This window comes from Mytilus edulis, chromosome 2 (genome assembly GCF_963676685.1).
Source record: "Mytilus edulis chromosome 2, xbMytEdul2.2, whole genome shotgun sequence".
Taxonomy (NCBI): domain Eukaryota; kingdom Metazoa; phylum Mollusca; class Bivalvia; order Mytilida; family Mytilidae; genus Mytilus; species Mytilus edulis.
Window position 1 is genome coordinate 43576597 of NC_092345.1, and position 21209 is coordinate 43597805.

At 32.2% G+C, this 21209-nt stretch overlaps 1 long non-coding RNA gene across 1 annotated transcript; it reads right to left on the reverse strand.

Moving 5' to 3' along the window:
• Nucleotides 1–2486: 2486 nt before the first annotated feature.
• On the reverse strand, nucleotides 2487–20708 carry LOC139512198 (uncharacterized). Its single transcript, XR_011662190.1, has 2 exons — nucleotides 20621–20708; nucleotides 2487–2876 (listed from the first exon to the last, which is right to left on the reverse strand). It is a non-coding gene; the product is annotated as an uncharacterized lncRNA (long non-coding RNA).
• Nucleotides 20709–21209: the final 501 nt, after the last annotated feature.

Here is a 21209-nt window from a genome sequence, read left to right on the forward strand (position 1 = left end):
ATGTTAACTGGAAGAAAAAAACTAAGTCCATTTATATAAGTGATAGGTTAACTGTATTTGATGTGTGATTGTAAAGTGTACATGTTAGAATGACAGGTTTTATCTGACCTTGGCCTCATTTTCATGGTTCATAGGTCAATCTAATCTTATTGTTCTTTAACCAATTTCTCAGATACTATAGTAGATCAGCTGTATTTGTGCAAGGACTAATTGCAAGGTATATAATTATGCTTGTATGGCAGAATTCATCCGACCTTTACCTCTTTATTTTCATTGTATAGAGACATATATATATTATTCCAAGAGTGGTCCACTGGATATTTCAAAGTGATCACTCTTTTTTTTGAAAAAAATCAATGCGCAGAATCGGGAGACAGTAATGAAAAGTAGAAATCTACCTGCATGGATGTATTTCCCAAGGTGATACCAATGTTTTGGCTCTAAGTCTGTTTGTTTCATTTGTTAATACACACTGTGTATGTCCTACAAGGAGACCCAAAACTATCACAGAAATTTTATTATCCAACAGGATTTGCAACTGCTTTTCCCAAATGATGTTTTGGGTTTTTATGCGTAAAACATTAACTGTTTAAAAACTACACACAGTAAATGTGGGTATTAAGTTGGGAGCAGATATATAGTAATCAACTTCTCTTAAATATTTGGCTTTATTGGTCTACATACAGAATTTTGGTGTAAATCCATAGACGTTATTATCCTCTTGTGAAACTCATTTTCTTAAAATTCCTGTCTCTTTCAGCATTTCTCTATAATTTTAATGCTTTCTATACAATAAAATTGAGAAAGGAAATGGGGAATGTGTCAAAGCGACAACAACACGACCATATAGCAGACAACAGCTAAATTTTGTTTTCGAGCATCACTGAAGAGACATTGTCGGAATGTGCATGTAGTGAGGTAAAATGGTCCCATGAATAGTATAAATGACATCTAGAGGTCAACATACTAGCTATAAAGTCTTTTACAAGGGCAAAGATATCAAAAGAAGATGTGGTGCAATTGCCAATGATGATGCATCATTCGATAATACACAACGTGTTCTCAGCGTCAAAATCAACATTTCATTCATTTCCGTGATGAATAAGAATTATTTTATGTATTAAAACCCGCTTCCTTAAGACATGGCAACTCATTTTCAATTGGTCCTGATAATTTTACCCTTCAAACTAGGAAAACTTTCCATGGACCAGGGATATAAAGGCGAAAAGGGGTTGAACACCAAATAATTTTGAATAAAATGGTTTCAAATCACATGTTTATTATGATGTAATTGTTTACCAAATATCATAAACTTACAATGTACTGTTTAAATAATCAATCACCAGCCTTTAACACATTACTAATAAAAAACAAGAGTGCACACGCTGAAATGTCTCGCCTTCTTTACTAACCATTGGTATTATGGTGATAGTTCTCAATACAAAGCTTTACTATAACTATCACATAAACCAAGAAAGTTGACCTATTGCTTATAGTTTGAAAAAAACCCAGACCAAAACACAAAAACTTAACCGTGAAACTGATGTAAAGGTAAATAAAAAAACCTTGCGACACTGACACGTACATCATAAAATATTACCATACACCAAACATAGTTGACTTATTCATATAGTATTAGAAAAAAAGGACCAAAACTCAAAAACTTAACTTTGACAACTGAACCATGAAAATGAAGTCAAGGTCAGATGACACCTGCCCGTTGGACATGTACACCTTACAATCTTTACATACACCAAATATACTAGCCCTATTACTTTATAGTATCTGAGATATGAACTTGACCACTAAAACTTAACCTTGTTCACTGATCCATGAAATAAGGATAGGTCAAGTGAAAACAGTCTGAGGTGTTTGAGGACCTTGCAAAGTACGCACATACTAAATATAGTTATCCTATTACTCATAATAAGAGAGAAATTAATATTACAAACAAGAATGTGTCCCTAAGTACACGGATGTCCCTTCCGCACTATCACTTTCTATGTTCAGTGGACCGTAAAAATGGGATAAAATCTCTAATTTGGCATTAAAATAAGAAAGTTCATATCATAGGTAACATGTGTACTAAGTTTCAAGATGATTGGACTTCAACTTCATCAATAACTACCTCGACCAAAAACTTTAACCTGGAGCGGGAAGGACGACCGGACGGACGAACGGGTGCAGACCAGAAAATATAATGCGCCATAAAAATCTTTTTTTCTTCAAATAGTCACTGAACCGTGAAAATGAGGTCAAGGACAATGGACATGTGACAGACAAAAAATTCTTAACATAAGGCGTCTATATACAAAGAATGAAGCATCCAGGTCTTCTAAAATATAAAGCTTTTAAAAAGTTAGCTATCGTCGCTGCCACCGGATCACTCACCTAATGTCGAGCTTTTTGGGACAAAAGTTGCAGACTGGACAAAAATGAGTATACACACGTCTTAGGATGGCAGGGCTCAAATAAAGCTGCAAGCGTTGTAATGCTAAGCACACGCATCTCAATTTTATAGCAAACGAATAAAAAAGTTCATGCATTTTATTTCAGCACTGATTATATTCTATTGTTTTGTTGTTCAATTAAAGTTTGTTGAGCAAACCATATTCTTGAGTCTGTTTTTGTTTTGTTTTGCACAACATATTCCCGAGTCTGTTTCTTTTGGATCTTTATGTCTCTTCCCTTGCACAGGTTGTTCCCGAGTCCATTAGTGTTTGTAGTCTATATTCTATCACAGCAAATTAAATTCCAGAGTTGTATTTTATGACGGAGTCTCTTTCTTTTAAAAATTTTGTTCTGTGTGATGATGTCCATCCTTCATTTTCACCTTTCCCCAAAATAAATCCTGAATTGGAAGCATCAAACAATACCTACAAATGGACTTATAAATTCTATCACAAGGTTCTCAAATATAGAAAGGAGAAAGTTTTTCTTTTTCACAGTATTCATAATCAGGTTTATCATTGACAGTTTTAAGTATGTCTTGCTGCTTATTGCAGAAATGTTCTTGATTTTTATACCATTTGGTGTCCAACATTGAACAATTACAATGCAAGGCATGTGGCAAATATTGTTAAAAGAATACAAAATGTTTCAAATGGCAAAACTTTACCATTCTGTGGTTCTTGGATAACAGAAAAAAGAGAGTTAAACCTGACAGCAGACAGCAAGATCAAGATATTATTTCAGCCCTATTAGCAGATCTCATTTGATGATGGTATAATATTCTCCTTTGAAATAAATATTTTCAGCAATGCATTTCCCCCATTTTTATCAGTATGATTGTGTGATGCACACATTTGTAAATAATTAGTATGTCTTCAACTGACGAGTTATTAAAAGGAATCAAATGTCTGAGCAACGAGGCTTGTTATGTCTCACTATAATATATATATACTGCTAGAAATAAAGGAAATAACTGTCATCTGAATTCTTTAACAAAAATATTTGCATACAAGGATACGGGGTCTCTTAACAATGCATTTGTGTAGTGCTTTTTTTACTAATGCTTAATTACCTAAACATCAAATAAATTTCTTCCCATAAAGATTGCATCAAATCATGGATCTTTTAACCTGATTTGTATTTTGGAATTTATACACTGTTGTAAAGTTTCATTTCTTTTTCAATATATTCTAAATTTCTGCACATAAATGTTAAGACTTATTTTTAGGTCTTACTTTGCTGTACATTATTGCTGTTTACAGTTTATCTCTATCTATAATAAAATTCAAGATAACCAAAAACTGCAAAATTTCCTTAAAATTACCAATTCAAGGGAAGCAACCTAACAACGGGCTACCGGAATGGTCCGAAAATGTCAGGGCAGATAGATCTTCACCTAATGAACAATTCTATCCTGTCAGATTTGCTCTAAATGCTTCGGTTTCAGAGATATGAGCCAAAAGCTGCACTTTACCCTATGTACTATTTTTAGCCAAAGCAGCTATCTTGGTTCGCGGGCGGGGTCATCGGACACATTCCTTAAACTAAATACCCTAATGATGATTGTGGACAGCTTGGTTAAATTTTTGTCATTGTAGTTTCAGAGGAGAGCATTTTAGTAAGATTACAAAAATTTACGAAAAATTGTTATAAATTGACTATAGAGGTCAATAACTCCTTAAGGGGTCAACTGACCATTTTGGTAATGTTGACTTATTTGTATATCTTACTTTGCTGAACATTATTACTGTTTACAGCTTAAATCTATCTATAATAAAATTCAAGAAAATAACCAAAAACTGTAAAATTTTCTTAAAATTACCAATTCAGGGGCAGCAACCTAACAATGGGCTACCGGAATGGTCTGAAAATTTCAGGGCAGATAAATCTTCACCTAATAAACTATTTTATCCTGTCAGACTTGCTCTAAATGCTTCGGTTTCAGAGATATTAGCCAAAAGCTGCAATTTACCCTTTGTACTATTTTTAGCCATGACAGCCGTCTTGGTGTGCTGGCGGGGTCACCAGACATTTTTTTTAACTACATACCATAATGATGATTGTGGACAAGTTTGGTTAAATTTGTCATTGTAGTTTCAGAGGAGAGGATTTTAGTAAGATTGCAAAAAATAACGATTTTTTTATAAATAAAGTAAAACTATAAAGGGCAATAACTCCTTTAGGTTATTACCATTTAGGTAACGTTGACTCATTTGTAGATCTTACTTTGCTGAACAGTAATGCTGTTTACAGTTAACTATATACATAATAAAATTCAAGAAAATAACCAAAACTGCAAAATTTCCTTAAAATTCCAATTAAGGGGCAGCTACCTATCAATCAACGGGTTGCTGGAATGGTCTAAAAATTCAGGGCGGATGGATCTTCACCTAATGAACAATTCTACACTGTCATATTTGCTCCGAATGCTTCGGTTTAAGAGATGAGCCAAAAGCTGCATTTTACCCTATGTACTAATTTTAGCCAGGGCAGCCATCTTGGTTCGCGGGCGGGGTCATCGGACACATTTTTTTGGACTACATAACCTATTAATGATTATGGACAGCTTGGTTAAATTTGTCAGTAGTTTCAGAGGAGAGGATTTTAGTAAGATTACAAAAATTAACGATTTTTTTTTATAAATAAACTATAAAGGGCAATAACTCCTTTAGGGGATCAACTGACCATTTTGGTAATGTTGACTCATTTGTATATCTTACTTTGCTGAACAATATTGCTGTTTACAGTTTATCTCTATATATAATAAAATTCAAGAAAATAACCCAAAACTGCAAAATTTCCTTATAATTACCAATTTAGGGGCAGCTACCTATCCATTTTGGTCATGTGACTTATTTGCAGATCTTACTTTGCTGAACATTATTGCTGTTTAAAGTTTTTCTCTATCTATAATAAAATTCAAGAAAATAACCTAAAACTGCAATATGTTCTTAAAATTACCAATTCAGGGGCAGCAACCTAACAACAGGTTGTCCGGTTCATCTGATAATATCTCAGCAGATAGGTCTTGACCTGATTAACAGTTTTACCCCTTGTCAGATTTGCTCTTAATGCTTTGGTTTCAGAGATATAAGCCAAAATCTACATTTTACCCCTATGTTCTATTTTTAGCCATGGCGGCCATCTTGATTGGCCGAGTCACAAAACACATTTTTAAAACTAGATACCCCAATGATGAGTGTGGCCAAGTTTGGTTTAATATGGCCCAGTAGTTTCAGGGAAGATTTTTGTAAAAGTTAACGACGAGAGATGCCAAGTGATGAGAAAAGCTCACTTGGCCAGGTGAGCTAAAAGGGACTATTAAATTAAGAATTTTAACTAATTCTGCTTTCATATATGCAACACTTAAACATCAAACTTAAGCAAAAGGGAGTTCAATTTCAAGTGCATTTCTGTTTATTAAATATAATGTCTGCTCAATTTCATAAAAAAGTTTTTTTTTATGATCTTTCTCATTTTTAAAATATTTTTTTAGTATAATTTCAAATTTCATTATATGTGAAAATACCTGTTACAAGCAAGTTTTTAATGATCATGAAAAGAAGGAGAAATAGCGCAAATATATATCTTTATTAGTATTCTGACAAAGTTTTTTTCCCCATCTGGATATTTAAAATTTGAGAATTTAAAGCAGAAACCAGAAAAGAGCAGCTATCAACACCAAATTCTCTACTTAACAAATAAAAGAAAAAACTTGGACAAGGATCTGGACAATTTTAGCAGATGAATAATATGCACTACAATGGTAATATTATTAAGAAATAATTACGAAACATTTGAAATTGTTAATGAATCAAATTTAATTAATTTTAATAATTCAAAAATAGATTTTTTTTAAAGATCTTAAAATACCAATGAATAAAGTTCAGAAATACATAACTAAGAAACTCTTATAAAACTAAAGAGAACGATTCAACTATCAAATAAAGGAAACCATTCAAACCAGCAAAATAGTCAGAAATAAAGAAATCACAACTCAGAAATGACCAAGAAAAAATGTTAGGTTTGTTAGATTGTAGGTTAAATATTAGTATAGAAATGGCTAGAAAGTAAGATGTATTTCTGAATTTATAATTTGATATTTATTTGCATTAAAACATTTTACTTTTGAATACAAATATTTTTCTGCCAATTTATAATGTAGTGCACATATTCCCCTTAACATAAGATAATTAATTATGGCCATTAACACCAGATAACATCTCAAATTTATTTAATTGCTTATAATTCATCATTAACCAGACCAAATCTGGCATTACATGCTTCTGAAAATTGAAATATTTTTTTTTTTAAATTAAGTAATTTGTTGATGATGAAGATCTTTGATAATCTCAGCAAGATTCATACACTTTTTCTAAATTAGTATTTAAACGAGGGACGAAAGATACCAAATGGACATTCAAACGCATAAATCGAAAATAAACTGACAACGCCATGACTAAGAACAAAAAACCTAAGCAACGTCAACCCCACCAAAATGTGGGTGATCTAAGGTACTCCAGAAGGGTAAGCAGACCCTGCTTCAAATGTGGCACCCGTCGTGTTGCCCATGTTAGTTTAAACCTATTAGTCTTATTGGGTAGATCACATTCGAGAAAAGGGATTGTAGTTACCACAGAAGGAACATAACGTTGCTGACAAATTATACAATACACTTAATTTTCGATTGTTTGAGTAATTGGGTTGCTGCCTAATTATTGATAAAAGATGTAGGACTGATTTCCACTAAGCCTTTTTTGCAACTAAACAGGTTGTCAAATGCCAATTTTCAAAGCTTAGTTGCAATCTCAACTATTTATAATCTATTTTTTAAACTGTTCATTTTACTTTGGATGTCCTTAATTAATCAATTAAATATATATTAGATCAGCAATTTAATATATGTGCTTCTGTACAGACACAAACAAAGAGACATCTGATACATTAATTAAGGCTATAAGCTGACATTAATCCGTTTATATAATAGTGAACAAAAAGATAAGTTATCATTATGCTGAAGTTTCTGATTAACAACATATTTGTTGAATTTGGAGGTAGACTTTTTCTATAACAAGTATATATATCCTATCTTAACTTAAGCAAAAAACTTAACATAAAAATTGGAAATTAATTCAAATTCGCTGGACCATGACCTACAGAGCAGAACCTCAAAATAGTTTTCAACATGTGATTGCAAAGTCTTTTCTTAAATTTGTTAATTATTATTGCAAAGTCAAAAACTTTTTAATTTGTAAAATTATATTGCATAGTCATAATTTTCTTTAATTTGTTAAATAATATTGACCTAAAAATATGTTTTTATTTTATTCTAAACACTTTCCTAAATTCCTTTACAGCCAATATTTGCTACTCCCAAATTGAGCTTAGTCCAGTTGTGTGAAGAACAATCTGCTACAAAGACAGTCTGATTAAAACCAGCCCCTACTACAAGATGATGGTGGGGCTGGTTTTAATCAGACTGCAAAAAAGAAAGATTACACACAAAAAAAAACAACATAAATAACATAAATATCATGGATGTATTAAAACATATGATTGGGAAGTCAATGTTTTCTAAAATTTGATAGCAAAGTCAATCTTTTCTTAAATTTGTTCAATTGTATTGCAAAGTCAAAATTTTCTTTAATTTGTTAAATCATATTGACCTACAAAATATGTTTTTAATTTATTCTGAACACTTTCATTAATTCCTTGAGAGCCCACACTTGCTACTTCCAAATGGAGCTTAGTCCAGTTGTGTGAAGAACAATCTGCTACATAGAGAGTCTGATTAAAACCAGCCCCTACCATCAACTTGCAGTAGGGGCTGGTTTTAATCAGACTGCAAAAAAGAAAGATTTCACACAAAAAACATCACAAATAACAATAATAGCATGGATGTATTAAAACATGTGATTGCCAAGTCATCTTTTTCTAAAATTTGATAGCAAAGTCAATCTTTTCTTAAATTTGTTCAATTGTATTGCAAAGTCAAAATTTTCTTTAATTTGTTAAATCATATTGACCTAAAAAATATGTTTTAAATTTATTCTGATCACTTTCATTAATTCCTTGAGAGCCCACACTTGCTACTCCCAAATGGAGCTTAGTCCAGTTGTGTAAAGAACAATCTGCTACAAGGAGAGTCTGATTAAAACCAGCCCCTACCATCAACTTGCAGTAGGGGCTGGTTTTAATCAGACTGCAAAAAAGAAAGATTACACACAAAAAACATCAGAAATAATAATATCATGGATGTATTAAAACATGTGATTGTGAAATCATTTTTTCTTAAATTTGATAACAAAGACAAACTTTTCTGAAATTTGTTAAATCATATTGACCTAAAAAATATGTTTTTAATTTATTCTAAACACTTTCATTAATTCCTTGAGAGCCCACACTTGCTACTCCCAAATGGAGCTTAGACCAGTTGTGTGAAGAACAATCTGCTACAAAGAGAGTCTGATTAAAACCAGCCCCTATCATCAACTTGCAGTAGGGGCTGGTTTTAATCAGACTGCAAAAAAGAAAGATTACACACAAAAAAACATCAGAAATAACATTAATATCATGGATGTATTAAAACATGTGATTTTGAAATCATTTTTTTCTTAAATTTGATAACAAAGACAAACTTTTCTGAAATTTGTTAAATTATATTGACCAAAAATATATTTTTCTTTTATTCTGAACTCTTTCATTATATCCTGAAGAGAAAATACTTGCTACTCCCCAATGGAGCTGATAGTTCTGTTGTTTGAAGTACAATCTGCAATAAAGACAGTCTGATTAAAACCAGCCCCTACTACAAGTTGATGGTGGGGCTGGTTTTAATCAGACTGCAAAAAAGAAAGATTACACACAAAAAACATCACAAATAACAATAATAGCATGGATGTATTAAAACATGTGATTGCCAAGTCATCTTTTTCTAAAATTTGAAAGCAAAGTCAATCTTTTCTTAAATTTGTTCAATTGTATTGCAAAGTCAAAATTTTCTTTAATTTGTTAAATCATATTGACCTAAAAATATGTTTTTAATTTATTCTGAACACTTTCATTAATTCCTTGAGAGCCCACACTTGCTACTCCCAAATGGAGCTTAGTCCAGTTGTGTGAAGAACAATCTGCTACAAAGAGAGTCTGATTAAAACCAGCCCCTACCATCAACTTGCAGTAGGGGCTGGTTTTAATCAGACTGCAAAAAAGAAAGATTACACACAAAAAACATCATAAATAATAATATCATGGATGTATTAAAACATGTGATTGTGAAATCATTTTTTTCTTAAATTTGATAACAAAGACAAACTTTTCTGAAATTTGTTAAATTATATTGACCAAAAATATATTTTTCTTTTATTCTGAACTCTTTCATTATATCCTGAAGAGAAAATACTTGCTACTCCCCAATGGAGCTGATAGTTCTGTTGTTTGAAGTACAATCTGCAATAAAGACAGTCTGATTAACACCAGCCCCTACTACAAGTTGATGGTGGGGCTGGTTTTAATCAGACTGCAAAAAAGAAAGATTACACACAAAAAACATCACAAATAACAATAATAGCATGGATGTATTAAAACATGTGATTGCCAAGTCATCTTTTTCTAAAATTTGATAGCAAAGTCAATCTTTTCTTAAATTTGTTCAATTGTATTGCAAAGTCAAAATTTTCTTTAATTTGTTAAATCATATTGACCTAAAAAATATGTTTTTAATTTATTCTGAACACTTTCATTAATTCCTTGAGAGCCCACACTTGCTACTCCCAAATGGAGCTTAGTCCAGTTGTGTGAAGAACAATCTGCTACAAAGAGAGTCTGATTAAAACCAGCCCCTTCTGCAAGTTGATGGTGGGGCTGGTTTTAATCAGACTGCAAAAAAGAAAGATTACACACAAAAAACATCATAAATAACATTAATATCATGGATGTATTAAAACATGTGATTGTGAAATCATTTTTTTCTTAAATTTGATAACAAAGACAAACTTTTCTTTAATTTGTTAAATTATATTGACCAAAAATATATTTTTCTTTTATTCTGAACACTTTCATTATATCCTGAAGAGAAAATACTTGCTACTCCCCAATTGAGCTGATAGTTCTGTTGTTTGAAGTACAATCTGCAACAAAGACAGTCTGATTAAAACCAGCCCCTACTACAAGTTGATGGTGGGGCTGGTTTTAATCAGACTGCAAAGAAGAAAGATTACACACAAAAAACATCATAAATAACAATAATAGCATGGATGTATTAAAACATGTGATTGCCAAGTCATCTTTTTCTAAAATTTGATAGCAAAGTCAACCTTTCTTAAAATTGTTAAATTATATTGCAAAGTCAAAATTTTCTTTAATTTGTTAAATTATATTGACCTAAAAAATATGTTTTTAATTTATTCTGAACACCTTCATTAATTCCTTGAGAGCCCACACTTGCTACTCCCAAATGGAGCTTAGTCCAGTTGTGTGAAGAACAATCTGCTACATAGAGAGTCTGATTAAAACCAGCCCCTTCTGCAAGTTGATGGTGGGCTGGTTTTAATCAGACTGCAAAAAAGAAAGATTACACACAAAAAACATCATAAATAACATTAATATCATGGATGTATTAAAACATGTGATTGTGAAATCATTTTTTTTCTTAAATTTGATAACAAAGACAAACTTTTCTGAAATTTGTTAAATTATATTGACCAAAAATATATTTTTCTTTTATTCTGAACTCTTTCATTATATCCTGAAGAGAAAATACTTGCTACTCCCCAATGGAGCTGATAGTTCTGTTGTTTGAAGTACAATCTGCAATAAAGACAGTCTGATTAAAACCAGCCCCTACTACAAGTTGATGGTGGGGCTGGTTTTAATCAGACTGCAAAAAAGAAAGATTACACACAAAAAACATCACAAATAACAATAATAGCATGGATGTATTAAAATATGTGATTGCCAAGTCATCTTTTTCTAAAATTTGATAGCAAAGTCAATCTTTTCTTAAATTTGTTCAATTGTATTGCAAAGTCAAAATTTTCTTTAATTTGTTAAATCATATTGACCTAAAAAATATGTTTTTAATTTATTCTGAACACTTTCATTAATTCCTTGAGAGCCCACACTTGCTACTCCCAAATGGAGCTTAGTCCAGTTGTGTGAAGAACAATCTGCTACAAAGAGAGTCTGATTAAAACCAGCCCCTACCATCAACTTGCAGTAGGGGCTGGTTTTAATCAGACTGCAAAAAAGAAAGATTACACACAAAAAACATCATAAATAATAATATCATGGATGTATTAAAACATGTGATTGTGAAATCATTTTTTTCTTAAATTTGATAACAAAGACAAACTTTTCTGAAATTTGTTAAATTATATTGACCAAAAATATATTTGTCTTTTATTCTGAACTCTTTCATTATATCCTGAAGAGAAAATACTTGCTACTCCCCAATGGAGCTGATAGTTCTGTTGTTTGAAGTACAATCTGCAATAAAGACAGTCTGATTAACACCAGCCCCTACTACAAGTTGATGGTGGGGCTGGTTTTAATCAGACTGCAAAAAAGAAAGATTACACACAAAAAACATCACAAATAACAATAATAGCATGGATGTATTAAAACATGTGATTGCCAAGTCATCTTTTTCTAAAATTTGATAGCAAAGTCAATCTTTTCTTAAATTTGTTCAATTGTATTGCAAAGTCAAAATTTTCTTTAATTTGTTAAATCATATTGACCTAAAAAATATGTTTTTAATTTATTCTGAACACTTTCATTAATTCCTTGAGAGCCCACACTTGCTACTCCCAAATGGAGCTTAGTCCAGTTGTGTGAAGAACAATCTGCTACAAAGAGAGTCTGATTAAAACCAGCCCCTTCTGCAAGTTGATGGTGGGGCTGGTTTTAATCAGACTGCAAAAAAGAAAGATTACACACAAAAAACATCATAAATAACATTAATATCATGGATGTATTAAAACATGTGATTGTGAAATCATTTTTTTCTTAAATTTGATAACAAAGACAAACTTTTCTTTAATTTGTTAAATTATATTGACCAAAAATATATTTTTCTTTTATTCTGAACACTTTCATTATATCCTGAAGAGAAAATACTTGCTACTCCCCAATTGAGCTGATAGTTCTGTTGTTTGAAGTACTATCTGCAACAAAGACAGTCTGATTAAAACCAGCCCCTACTACAAGTTGATGGTGGGGCTGGTTTTAATCAGACTGCAAAGAAGAAAGATTACACACAAAAAACATCATAAATAACAATAATAGCATGGATGTATTAAAACATGTGATTGCCAAGTCATCTTTTTCTAAAATTTGATAGCAAAGTCAACCTTTCTTAAAATTGTTAAATTATATTGCAAGGTCAAAATTTTCTTTAATTTGTTAAATTATATTGACCTAAAAAATATGTTTTTAATTTATTCTGAACACTTTCATTAATTCCTTGAGAGCCCACACTTGCTACTCCCAAATGGAGCTTAGTCCAGTTGTGTGAAGAACAATCTGCTACATAGAGAGTCTGATTAAAACCAGCCCCTTCTGCAAGTTGATGGTGGGGCTGGTTTTAATCAGACTGCAAAAAAGAAAGATAACACACAAAAAACATCATAAATAACATTAATGTCATGGATGTATTAAAACATGTGATTGTGAAATCATTTTTTTCTTAAATTTGATAACAAAGACAAACTTTTCTGAAATTTGTTAAATTATATTGACCAAAAATATATTTTTCTTTTATTCTGAACTCTTTCATTATATCCTGAAGAGAAAATACTTGCTACTCCCCAATGGAGCTGATAGTTCTGTTGTTTGAAGTACAATCTGCAATAAAGACAGTCTGATTAAAACCAGCCCCTACTACAAGTTGATGGTGGGGCTGGTTTTAATCAGACTGCAAAAAAGAAAGATTACACACAAAAAACATCACAAATAACAATAATAGCATGGATGTATTAAAATATGTGATTGCCAAGTCATCTTTTTCTAAAATTTGATAGCAAAGTCAATCTTTTCTTAAATTTGTTCAATTGTATTGCAAAGTCAAAATTTTCTTTAATTTGTTAAATCATATTGACCTAAAAAATATGTTTTTAATTTATTCTGAACACTTTCATTAATTCCTTGAGAGCCCACACTTGCTACTCCCAAATGGAGCTTAGTCCAGTTGTGTGAAGAACAATCTGCTACAAAGAGAGTCTGATTAAAACCAGCCCCTACCATCAACTTGCAGTAGGGGCTGGTTTTAATCAGACTGCAAAAAAGAAAGATTACACACAAAAAACATCATAAATAATAATATCATGGATGTATTAAAACATGTGATTGTGAAATCATTTTTTTCTTAAATTTGATAACAAAGACAAACTTTTCTGAAATTTGTTAAATCATATTGACCTAAAAAATATGTTTTTAATTTATTCTAAACACTTTCATTAATTCCTTGAGAGCCCACACTTGCTACTCCCAAATGGAGCTTAGTCCAGTTGTGTGAAGAACAATCTGCTACAAAGAGAGTCTGATTAAAACCAGCCCCTACCATCAACTTGCAGAAGGGGCTGGTTTTAATCAGTCTGCAAAAAAGAAAGATTACACACAAAAAAACATCAGAAATAACATTAATATCATGGATGTATTAAAACATGTGATTGTGAAATCATTTTTTTCTTAAATTTGATAACAAAGACAAACTTTTCTGAAATTTGTTAAATTATATTGACCAAAAATATATTTTTCTTTTATTCTGAACTCTTTCATTATATCCTGAAGAGAAAATACTTGCTACTCCCCAATGGAGCTGATAGTTCTGTTGTTTGAAGTACAATCTGCAACAAAGATAGTCTGATTAAAACCAGCCCCTACTTCAAGTTGATGGTGGGGCTGGTTTTAATCAGACTGCAAAAAAGAAAGATTACACACAAAAAACATCATAAATAACAATAATAGCATGGATGTATTAAAACATGTGATTGCCAAGTGATCTTTTTCTAAAATTTGATAGCAAAGTCAACCTTTCTTAAAATTGTTAAATTATACTGCAAAGTCAAAATTTTCTTTAATTTGTTAAATTAAATTGACCTAAAAAATATGTTTTTAATTTATTCTGAACACTTTCATTAATTCCTTGAGAGCCCACACTTGCTACTCCCAAATGGAGCTTAGTCCAGTTGTGTGAAGAACAATCTGCTACAAAGAGAGTCTGATTAAAACCAGCCCCTACCATCAACTTACAGTAGGGGCCGGTTTTAATCAGACTGCAAAAAAGAAAGATTACACACAAAAAACCATCAGAAATAACATTAATATCATGGATGTATTAAAACATGTGATTGTGAAATCATTTTTTTCCTCAAATTTGATAACAAAGACAAACTTTTCTGAAATTTGTTAAATTATATTGACCAAAAATATATTTTTCTTTTATTCTGAACACTTTCATTATATCCTGAAGAGAAAATACTTGCTACTCCCCAATGGAGCTGATAGTTCTGTTGTTTGAAGTACAATCTGCAACAAAGACAGTCTGATTAAAACCAGTCCCTACTATAAGTTGATGGTGGGGCTGGTTTTAATCAGACTGCAAAAAAGAAAGATTACACACAAAAAACATCATAAATAACAATAATAGCATGGATGTATTAAAACATGTGATTGCCAAGTCATCTTTTTCTAAAATTTGATAGCAAAGTCAACCTTTCTTAAAATTGTTAAATTATATTGCAAAGTCAAAATTTTCTTTAATTTGTTAAATTATATTGACCTAAAAAATATGTTTTTTAATTTATTCTGAACACTTTCATTAATTCCTTGAGAGCCCACACTTGCTACTCCCAAATGGAGCTTAGTCCAGTTGTTCAAAGAACAATCTGCTACAAAGAGAGTCTGATTAAAACCAGCCCCTACCATCAACTTACAGTAGGGGCTGGTTTTAATCAGACTGCAAAAAAGAAAGATTACACACAAAAAACATCATAAATAACAATAATAGCATGGATGTATTAAAACATGTGATTGCCAAGTCATCTTTTTCTAAAATTTGATAGCAAAGTCAATCTTTTCTTAAATTTGTTCAATTGTATTGCAAAGTCAAAATTTTCTTTTAATTTGTTAAATCATATTGACCTAAAAAAATATGTTTTTAATTTATTCTGAACACTTTCCTTAATTCCTTGAGAGCCCACACTTGCTACTCCCAAATGGAGCTTAGTCTTCATCTTCGTGTAACTCGGTGAATGTGATGAATATTTTCAACTCGACTCCTCGACGTAGACGCAGTCATGGTCATCGTCATTATACATCACCCTCTCTGCATGATGTCTCTATTAATGACTTGCTGCCATTCATACAAAAACCGTTAGGTATTCATCACATTCGCACGAAACTTTATTCATTACCCCTTTCAAAACTTCATTCTCTGTTCAATTTATGTTTGGAATCCACTGTTACAAACCCTCATTCAAACCAATACAAACTTCAAGCTATAATTTCGGATATTGCAAGTCACAGACTTTTCAAGCCAGTTCGCATTGGAAAAGATGAAAAAGAGAAAAGATATTTTCTAAATCTTTCCTTTGCCAACAAAGGTATCGATGGCGTCAACCTTGGCAATATCCTTCATCATAAATTAGTTCAATCGAAAATACCTCCTTATTTTAAAGACCAGTCTGTACCAATAATTTCTTATACCTATACCAAACCTATTGCAACTAAAATTTTCAATTACAAACGCGTTTTGCAGGATCTCGATATTGACGACTTCAAGTCTAAACCTCCTGATTGCACTTGTGCTAGTTCCCAATTCACATATAATCCCGCTGGCCACGTTATTACCGGTGACCTTAACATTGTTAATAACACTTCTCTACGAAACGTGTTATCGAAAGGTCCGAAATATCGTGAGCCTAAATCCATCAATTGGAAATACAACTTTAAAATTTTGATGGATTCAGTCGAGGATTATGCCAGGCAATGGGCTAAGCGCGAGAAGGAAGACGTAGACACTCTATCCGAATGGATAAAGGCAGTGAGGTCCTTAATACAAATCAGAATTAAGAAACTGAATGGGTCCATCAATGCCCATGCTACGTCAATTTTTAAAGACCCAAATGTTGCTAAACACCTATCCGACCTCCATGATAAATATGTTGTTGTCCCCGCAGACAAAGCCCCAAATAACATCGTTTTTGTCTGTAAAAGTCATTACATTAATTGCTTGATAAACGAATTAGGTATAGACAATTCACTTGGAAACTCAACATATACCCTCACGACACTTACCAAAGAGGAAATCCTGGATAATCATAGGTCTGTTCTTTGTTCCTTTGGTATTTCAACCAAAGATGAAGAACTGGATCTTCCATCACTGTATTGGATACCTAAACTACATAAGTGTCCTTACAAACAGCGGTATATTGCTGGGTCTTCCAAGTGCTCCACAAAACCTCTTTCTAAATTATTAACATCCATTTTATCAGCAATCAAAGACGGGCTTCAAAGTTATTGTGAAACTGCCTATTCTAGAGGTGGCGTGAATCAGATGTGGATACTTAAAAATTCCAAAGATCTTTTAGAGTACATACAATCTAACTCTCTTTCATCTTGTAACAGTATTAAAACATTTGACTTCTCTACTCTTTACACAAGTATTCCACATTCCAAACTTAAAGACAAATTAAAAGAGTTGGTATTACTTTGCTTCATAAAAAAGAATGGCCAACGTAGATACAAGTATCTTGTCTTAGGGAGGGATAAATCCTACTTTGTAAAGAATCACTCTGATTCAAACAAAAAATTCTCTGAAACCGATATTATCAAGATGCTTGATTTCTTGATTGACAACATATTTGTTACGTTCGGAGGACGTGTTTTTCAACAGACTGTCGGCATACCTATGGGAACAAACTGTGCCCCTCTACTTGCTGACTTGTTTCTTTATTATTATGAGGCTGACTTCATGCAGGAACTTCTTAGGAAGAAAGATAAGAAGTTAGCAATATCCTTTAACTCTACTTTCCGCTATATAGATGACGTTCTTTCACTAAACAATTCAAAATTTGGTGACTATGTGGAACGCATCTATCCCATCGAATTGGAGATAAAGGATACTACAGATACAGTTAAGTCAGCTTCATATCTTGACTTACATCTAGAAATTGACAATGAGGGTCGGTTGAAGACAAAACTTTACGACAAAAGAGATGATTTCAGCTTTCCAATTGTGAACTTTCCATTTCTAAGTAGCAACATTCCAGCAGCACCTGCATACGGGGTATATATCTCTCAATTGATACGATATTCCCGTGCTTGCATTTCCTATCATGATTTTCTTGATAGAGGGTTACTGCTCACAAGGAAGCTATTAAATCAAGAGTTCCAAATGGTGAAGTTGAAATCATCCCTTCGTAAATTTTACGGACGCCATCACGAGTTGGTTGACCGTTATGGAATAACCATTTCACAAATGATATCGGATATGTTCCTCACGTCGTAACTACAATCCCCTTCCCTTTCATGAATTTGACCTACCGAATTAAGACTATTTACCGGATTTGTAATCACATAAGCAACACGACGGGTGCCGCATGTGGAGCAGGATCTGCTTACCCTTCCGGAGCACCCGAGATCACCCCTAGTTTTTGGTGGGGTTCGTGTTGTTTATTCTTTAGTTTTCTATGTTGTGTCATGTGTACTATTGTTTTTCTGTTTGTCTTTTTCATTTTTAGCCATGGCGTTGTCAGTTTGTTTTAGATTTATGAGTTTGACTGTCCCTTTGGTATCTTTCGTCCCTCTTTTAGTCCAGTTGTGTGAAGAACAATCTGCTACAAAGAGAGTCTGATTAAAACCAGCCCCTACCATCAACTTGCAGTAGGGGCTGGTTTTAATCAGACTGCAAAAAAGAAAGATTACACACAAAAAAACATCAGAAATAACATTAATATCATGGATGTATAATTTAAAACATGTGATTGTGAAATGATTTTTTTCTTAAATTTGATAACAAAGACAAACTTTTCTGAAATTTGTTAAATTAAATTGACCAAAAATATATTCTTATTTTTTTTCTGAACACTTTCATTATATCCTGAAGAGAAAATACTTGCTACTCCCCAATGGAGCTGATAGTTATGTTGTTTGAAGTACAAACTGCAACAAAGACAGTCTGATTAAAACCAGCCCCTACTACAAGTTGATGGTGGGGCTGGTTTTAATCAGACTGCAAAAAAGAAAGATTACACACAAAAAAACCATCATAAATAACAATTATATCATTGATGTATTAAAACATGTGATTGTGAAGTCAAGTTTTTCTTCCATTTGAATGCAAAGTCCAATTTTATATTCTGTTCTGAATACTTTCAATAATTCCTTAACCGTAATTCCTTAATAGCCAATACTGGCTACTCATCAATGGAGCTTATAGTTCAGATTCTGATTAAAATGATTACACACAAAAACATCATAAATAACAAGAATATCATTCATTTATTAAAACATGTGATGGCAAAGTCAAACTATTCTTTAATTGATAAAATTTATATTGCAAAGTAAAAAAAATCAGTTTCATCATTGTGAACATCAGTAATTTATTTTAACATATGTTTGCAGAGACAACTTTGTAAAATTAAAGTTATAAAACACACTGTTGAAGATCCTGGTGAAAAATTAAAAAAATTGGGCAGAAATTTTGTAATATTTTTTTGTAAATCTGATAGGACAGGTTAGGAAACAAGTACGTCAGAAAACAATCAATTCATCAATTTGTGTCAATTAAAATTAAATTTACCAGAAATAGAGAGAATAATAACAACCATAAGATCAGCAAGTCAGCATAGCATTAAGTTTTTATGCTTATACATGCTATTAGTAGTGTTATTTTGGTGCAGCTGCTGTGTTAATCCATGCCATGGTTATGTTTTCTTATGTTTTGCTAACCAAAGGTTACAATCTATCTTGCTTTGAAACAGATTGTAAACACTGTCAAGCAAAATCATGCTACACTGAACTTTTTAACATTATGGTGTTGTGCTTTACAATCATAGATTTAACCTTAAAATTAATTCTCAAAACCTTTTAAAACATATCACTGTTAATAACTTTTTGATTGAATTTTGTGCACATACATAAAGGTTGAGAGTACAAAGCAATATCAGCTTTACAACTGATAAAAAAAATTTGGATTTTTGTCATACATTTGTGTGTACTAATAACATTCTGGTGTACAAGACCTGAAGCACCCATCTACAGGAAAGCTGGTTAAGCAGGAAATGGTTGCATCCATGCTTTATTCATGAATACATAGTTTATAAAATTAAAACACATCTGGTGGTCAACATATCTGAAATCATTAATATTTAATTTAAACATATTTTTTTATAGTGGATTGGGAAACAAGTAATTGCAACTTGTATAAATCCCTTTCCACTTTGCGGGTGCGAGTGCTGCTTTGTAGCGGCATTAGCCTGCTCTTTTTTTCGAAATCTACAAGGGTGTCTTTTATGTGCAAGAGATATGGTACCTCTTAACACAGGTCAGCCATTTATCATCCACTTCCTACGGACTACCATCGTTTCCTCATAACCATACTCCCAAATGGTGTCAAGGGAGAGCCAAAAATTCATTTATAGTAACTGCAGATTTTATCAAGCTGTAAATTAGACAAGTTGAGAAATCCAAAGATTATCTGAGAACTTCCACTAGGCCGAAAATAATAATATTTTTACATTGAGTCTATGGTAGGGACACTCTGACTTTTAACAGTGCTCATTGAAAAATAACAAAATAAACTTCAGGGTAGGCTATTTTTGAGCTTGAAAAATAGGGTGAGTACCATAATATGAAACACTTCTTTTTTTATTTGGCCTTACCAATTTCTAAGAAACAAGAGGAATCACAATTAGTTTAGAAGAAATATGCCGAAATATACCTGGGTTCCTGGTTTGAAACAAGCATATTCACAATAACACTATTTTATCTATTATATATAGAATATTATTTCTGTAAAACAATCTTTTCTTATTATATCCATCTTTTTAACTTGATTTAGTAAAGTTTGGAAATACTTTAAATATGGGAGATAACTCAGGTTTTCAATCATTATGAAATTATTTCTTCCTTACTTAATTAAAATGTAATCACTTTATATACTAACCATTCCTCAATCAAATTGCTTTCCTTTATGGCTGGCTGTCTCTTCAGTTGTCAATCGGTCATTCTGCTTATTCAAATTCCATCTAAAAACAGGAATTAAGCAAGTTCCTTAGTAACAAAACAGGATATAGCTGTTAATGAATTTTCTAATTCAAATGTACTCTCTTTACAAAGCCATTGTCTGTATCATTCTTTGTATTTAGATGGTTCATGAAATCATTTGATTGATTCAAGGATGTTCATAATCAAGATGGAATCTTGGAAGGGAGATGTGTGGGATTAACAATCAGTGATATTGTTTGCCTTAAATTACCGGAAAATAAAGGCTTTTTCCCCTGGAGAAGAATCACAATTTAAAAAAAATGGCTTAAAATTTTTCCCAAAGACAACTTTTTTCCCATACAGCTAGCTAGCGCACGCACAGTCTAAGTAGTAATTGTGCGTGAATATGAACTGAAAAAAACTCATTTATAGATTTTTCATGCCTAAAATGACTATATGTGCAGATTTGGGGGTCTATTTCTGTATCATCACTGACCATAAGGGGTCTTCTGTCGAAGCAGGGTTTGACTCTTGAAAGGGGGTCTGCA